Consider the following 6,692-nt stretch of genomic DNA (forward strand, 5'->3'; position numbering starts at 1 on the left):
GTGTGTTGTGTTTTTGCAGCTGTTGTCCATTATTTAAGCTAAAAGCCGTGTTTACAAACTTCCGGCAAGCTATGCAGGTGTTCTAGTGAATAGAGCGTTAAGGTCAGCAGCATGACTGTGCGCCTTTGAGAGCAGGGGGTGAGGAATGCATGCGTGTTTATTTCTAATAGTCTCCATCCAGCTCATGAAGCCCCTATTGTGAGCTAAGCGGAACCTTGAATGCTAACCCCTTTGTGGGGTAAAACTGGCAAAAAGTGCAAGTTCTTCTTATTCGAGCGGTAGAAGAAAGAAAAAAAAACATGCCTTTTTCTTTAGCAAATTCCTTCTTACATCATTATTTCCCTTCAAATAAAATATTTTATATTGGGGGGAAAAAGGCTCACTTTTCAAGTGAGATCGTGTGAATGTGAACTTTCCTGCCTTAATCTATTCATGTTCATATGACGGGAAGCCTTTTTGATTACAAACGAGGTAGCAATAAATTTTTGAAAAGATTAAACAACTCTTTGAAGAGCTGAGCCAAATAAAACTACAGTACTCGTTGATGGACTTCAACAGCCATACTGTTTGCGCATTACACATGACATGACATGACAAAAATGCTGTGTTTAGATGTCCACACAGTTGTGAGCACGCGTGGATATATTGGCCAGATGCACCGGATAAGAGAGAGTTTGTGCAAGTGTGTCAAATGTCAACTATACCCACAACGACTGAGTATGAACAGATGGAAAACATTTTTGGCGAGGCGAAACAAAGAAAATGGTCGCACAAACATACAATCAATTTACAATGAGCCCGAAGTTGTGTTTTTGCATTTCATAATGCAAAACAGCATCTCATTCAGAGTGTTGCTTATGATTCACTGAAGGTGTGGGAGTGCACGGAAAGAAGAACTCACAAATATATTTTTTTTATTCGTTCTTGTAAAGGATAAAACGTCACAGTTTTGCAATTTGGAGCCAAACCTTTTTTTTTTTATGATAACATAGAAGAGTCACACATTTTTGTATGTCTTCGGGTAGTGTTAGCTTAGCGATATGATAACCATCTCCTCCAGCCCCCATGTGCCATTCTATTCAGAAATGTGGGCACTGATAAGTTTCACAAACCTGTAACTGGATGGTACACGTTGCTGTGGCTTATCAGACTCATTTTCTGAACAGTCTCTCTCCAGTCTGAAATTATTTAAGTTCCCCCCTCAAATGTTCTTATTAAACAGTATCCTTTTTGGTTTGTAATTGTGTAGATGACAACAGTTTTAGTTTGAAGTGAATATCTCGACGTGTTTCCTATTAATGGTAAAATGGATGTGCACAGTCGGTGACGGTTTTGAGAAATGTCGTCAATAAAACTATGAATATTCTTTGAGGAAGTTCTAAATGCTTTAAAGACACGTCAAAGATGATGACAGACTGATGACATTTGAATGAGAGAGTTTGTACAATACACTTGATGGCAAACTGACTAATCATTAGTCAGGTTTACACATTTATAAATCCAACAGCGTAGCCATTTAAATTATCAGCAGGACATTACTAACTGGTAAAAAGAAATGCATCAGCATTTTTTTCCACATACATTGCTATTTGCTCATCGGGAGCGATGCATTTCCAGGAATTTAGAGACAGCGTATCAGGCTAATGTGCTATACATTTTTCAAATATTGGAAAAAAGCAGGTTATTTTCTGAGCTGATGTTTTGAAGCAGATCGTCACCACTAATTGCGCATCACTGACTTGGTGGAAAATCTTAGGTCATTGCTATCTTTATGGTTTAAGTTACACTTTTCAAAGTTGTTACAGTTGTCCTTGCAAGTTTACATGCCCCTCGGGTATGTAAATTTAACAGCACAAGTACAAAAAGCTAAACATTGCTTAATGACAGAGAAATGCTACAATTAGTCAACAAAATTCACATGCACATCTCTACTAGGGGTGTTAGAAAAAAATTGATTCGGCAATATATCGCGATATTACAGCGCGCAATTCTCAAATCGATTCAATATGCGGCCGAATCGATTTTTAAATATCAATTTTTTATGGGAATATTCAAAAAAACGTCTTACTTAGGGTTAGGATTTACACATTAAGCATGGAAGAATGTTATATTAATGGAACATTAAGCCTTAATATTTGATTTCAGTGCTGTTTAAACATGAAACAGACTGCAACCTGAATTTTAAGATAAATAAATACATTTTCATACAAATCTTACAGTGCACATGTACAAGTTTACTGATTATTATTTTCTAAATTTGAGTTTTAAAAAAATCACATTAATCAATTTATAGATTCGTATCGGGATTAATCGGTATCGAATCGAATCGTGACCTATGAATCGTGATGTGAATCGAATCGCCAGGTACTAAGCAATTCACACCCCTAATCTCTACTCATGTGCATGTCAACCTCTGAAAATATTAAAACAAGATTGTTCTTGACAAACAGAAAGCAGCTATTCGTGTCGTTTTCAGATGTGGATACAGAGACCACACTAATCCAATATTCATACAACTTTAAACTTTTAAATGTAATGAATTGATGGAGTTCAACCACCTTAAAATAAGGTATAAAGCCCATCATTAAATCTTACCAATTAACATGCAAATAAAAAAATTAAAAAAGGGAAAGTGAGTACAAAGTAAGAGGAACAGATATTTTTTTCCAAACCTAATTACAGAACAAAACAAAAAGAACAATGTATTTCAACTCAAGGTGTCAGTTTGTGGAACAATCTGGATTATAAAACTAAATCCTTTCAGTCCATTTGTATTTTTTTTTAATGTATAAAAGCACAATTAATGGAAAAATATATATAATATAATAATATAATATATTCATTCTATTGAATTATTTTGTTGAATTGTTACTTTGAAAACGTCTTGACTGTTTGCTGTCATTTATTTTATGTTGAATTTGTGTGCATGTGTTTTCAGATTAGGGGCAGATATCATACAGTTATCATATAGTTTTTCTTTTTTTTGTCAGCTCTCATTTCTTTTTCTTTTAAAGAATGAAATAAATATTTTGAATTGAATTGAAAATTGGATTGAACAATAGAATTTTATTTTTATTTTCACCTGTTCAATGATCTGAGAGACTGCTCTTTGGCAGACATTCTAGTACATGATTTTTGGAGCATTCTAGAACAACCAAACTAATGTTGGTCTAAATTTTTTTGCATACGAATGTAATCTACAGATAAAGAATTTATCTCCTACAAGAAATGGATTAAAAAAAAGTATGTGAATCTGTTACAACGTGGATCTTGCAAATTATTTTTTTCTGTTCCTTTGTTATGCTATTGATATTTTCCCCACAATGTGATTTTCTACATTTACCCAGTACCACTCCTTGTCCTAGATTAATAAAGGGCATGGAAAGGTTGTCATTCCAAGATGAAAGTCGACTTACTTCTTAAGTTGTGCAATACAAAATAGTCTAGACAATGCAGATTCCGCTGCTGATATGATTGTTTAGATTTCAGTCATTCGCCCACATGATGTACAAGTAAAAATTCATTTGATCCCAGAGTTGAATTCTCAAAGTCAGAACAGACAGACAGCGTTTATTATGTAAGATTTGTATACGCTGCCAGTGGACAACGCAGCCAGCCTGTTGATGTTTTGTCGAAACTATGGTGCTATAAGGCCCCCGGAGGAATAAATGAACCCAGAGTGAGTCATCCAACTACAAATAAAAAAGCAACTTGCCAGTGCAGAATTCCACTCCCACCAGTACAGCATGTTTTAGCATGTCGCACAAACTGTGCCATCCTAACCATTGAGCGATTGTAGGTGGTGTTGCAACTTCATCACATACTCATAGAAAATTATCCAAACTGTTTCTCAATGTAGTGAACGCCAACATTCAAGATATTGACCTACGCCCACTGAGCAAGTTTCAAACCAATAAATTCCCTTTGACTGTGTTCATCTCAGGACTTTGATACGTCTGAGAAATGTGTGGGCCTCTTGTCATTGTACTTTTGCCAGACAGATACTCATTCCCTTTCTACCCACACTTCTCTGAGGATTCCCATTTTAACACAAGGCTCGGTTATTGACTGTAGCCGATCATCTTTGACACCACATTACGTGGAAAGGGAAATCCCAAGGTAATTGTATGTGGCCAGCCTTTGTGGAATTACGTGAATTTCTATTTAAAGTTTTTTTTTTCTTTTTTCCTGTGGGTCCCAAGGGGACAATGTTGGTTTCGCTATTTCTAGAAAGGCTGAATAGTAACATGTGACCATTATGATGTTGCATCACCATCTAATGAATCATTCTTCAGCAGATGTTTGAGTGATGTCGAATCAAAAAAAAAAAGAAGAAAGCGTCTTGGAAAATAATATGAGGAAACGTTTTACAAAAGCGTGTGTTAAATTCATGTTACTCACAGTTTAAAATTGTCATATTTCTGACAATTTCGATAAAACACATCATTTGTATCAAAACATGAGCTAGAACGTTGAGCACGCTAGATAGTCCTGTATTGGGATAGAGTAGAAATAATTTGTATGTGTGACTTCTTGCCACAATACAAGAAATAATAAAAATAACATCTTCTGGCACTTTTTTTGTGTCATTTCCAACTACCAATTAATTAATTTATTTATTTATTTTATTGTAGTGAACTTGCTTTGTCACAAAATGATGGTCTATTGTATGCATAATAATAATAACAACAATAATAATAACAATAACAACAACAATAATAATAATAATAATAATAAAATGTTTCACTATTCCATTCAGGCAACACTAATGCACACACTTATAATATAATTGGAGGGAATGTCAATTGCTCAGGGAATGTCGGCAAAAATGAATGCTGAAAAAAAAATGGTCTGTTTAAGTTTAAGAACATGATGTGAATCACATGCAAGCTATGCCCTTGCAATCAGCAAATGTCAACATGACTGAACACCCTTGAGAGTGTTACGTTATGATCATGCCTCTAGGAGAACAGAAACTACAGCCAATATATATATATATATACATATATATCAGGGTGTGTTCACTTTCTATTTTGGCTGTAGTTTCTGTTCTCCTAGAGGCATAAGTTATTGAAAAAAAAACACAAACACACAACTATTGGACCTATACAATCATTGTTGCTGTTATAGTCTTAATAGAACAAGCAGCAATAAACTGCATCTGTGTTTCTGCCAGCAGTACCTAAATTGAGTTTTTTTCTTTTCTCAATAGTACCATGAAGTCAGAGTTTCTTGGTCTCATCGCCTTGAGTAAATCTTACACAGAGTTGCAGCGCCTCTTAGTGGTAAACACGTGTTACTGTTCAACTAAAAACAAAAACAAATACAGTACAGCACATTATTGCATCCTCTTGAAATTAGGCTCACGACTGAATGAAACAGTAAGGAAAGTACAGATCAAAACATTGGGTCCTAAATTTATTAGCAAATGATTTTTCGACAAACGAATATTTGACTATAACTGACATGGTATATTATAGAAATTGTGCAGGACGTTTTGATTCTTACGTAATTGAGAAATCATTATTTTTTCATGGTTCCTGCCACCCAACCGTTCATAAAGATGGGGAGAGAGGGAGTTGGTCCTTTGTTTCCAAATTGCACAGTTGACCTAGTTTTTTTTTTTTTTTTTTTTAAACATCATGATATATGTAACCCTAATGTTATTCTTCCTTCGGAGGCTGGGAAAAGTCGGGTTACTATGAGCTAAGAGCAGGCTGGAAGGAACAGACTTGTGACCTAAACTGCGAAACAATCTCACTAGACGCGCTCTGGGGCACATAAGTTAGTTTACAAAATTGTTTAATTTAGCATAACCATTTACGTGGTTAGCAAATAAGATAACATGTGGGAGGAGTCCGTGTAGGAGCTATGCAAGCTAGTGAGCTTGGAATTCAACGAGACACGTTCGTGCTTGTTCGTAAATCCGAAAAGAGCCGAAGTATCGTCACTTAACACGCGCGTCCTCAGGCCAACCATTGGTCCTCACTCAGTCAATATCCAAGAGTCGATCTGATACCAAGTTAATACCGGGTATGTATCGTCCAAATTGATATCGGTTCATTCTTATCCCTAAACCTTATTTTATATAGAGCATTCACAACCACTGTAGCTGTAACAAAGCACTTTACAGAACCCAGGAAACAAAACTAAAAACATTATTACTTACAAGGTTAATGAATGAAGCTTACCTTATGAATTAGTTACAAAAGGATTTGGACATAGTATATAAGTAATTAGAAAATGTATTTTAACTTATCGTCATAATGATTGTCATTGTTCACTGACTGTTGAGTAACTTATAGTAAGTAGTATCTCACAGTTAATGTGTAAGTGTATTCACATTAAAAAAGAAAAAGAAAAAAATGAACAGTAAGTTTCCCAAGTTGCCACATCAACATAGGCCTTTATCTACGGTCAATGACGGCCAGGGCTTGAAATTTTTTGAGATCGGATGCTCCCTTCAGATGGATACCTTGTTGGCCCCACCCTTTGCACATCCCAAAACCGAAATTCTGAGAAGTCTGAAAGGTCTACCAATAAACATGTGTCTGTGAGTAGGGGGTCTAACGCAAGTGGATTACTCTCCTCCTCCATTTAAGAAGTTTGTCATATTTTTTTTTCATGGATAATTTATTGCATGTTTGCAGTGGTGTAGTGGTCCCTGGAGAAGTGGCTATACTCTCAAATGT

The sequence above is a fragment of the Vanacampus margaritifer genome, chromosome 10 (assembly GCF_051991255.1).
Source record: "Vanacampus margaritifer isolate UIUO_Vmar chromosome 10, RoL_Vmar_1.0, whole genome shotgun sequence".
In the NCBI taxonomy this organism is placed as follows: domain Eukaryota; kingdom Metazoa; phylum Chordata; class Actinopteri; order Syngnathiformes; family Syngnathidae; genus Vanacampus; species Vanacampus margaritifer.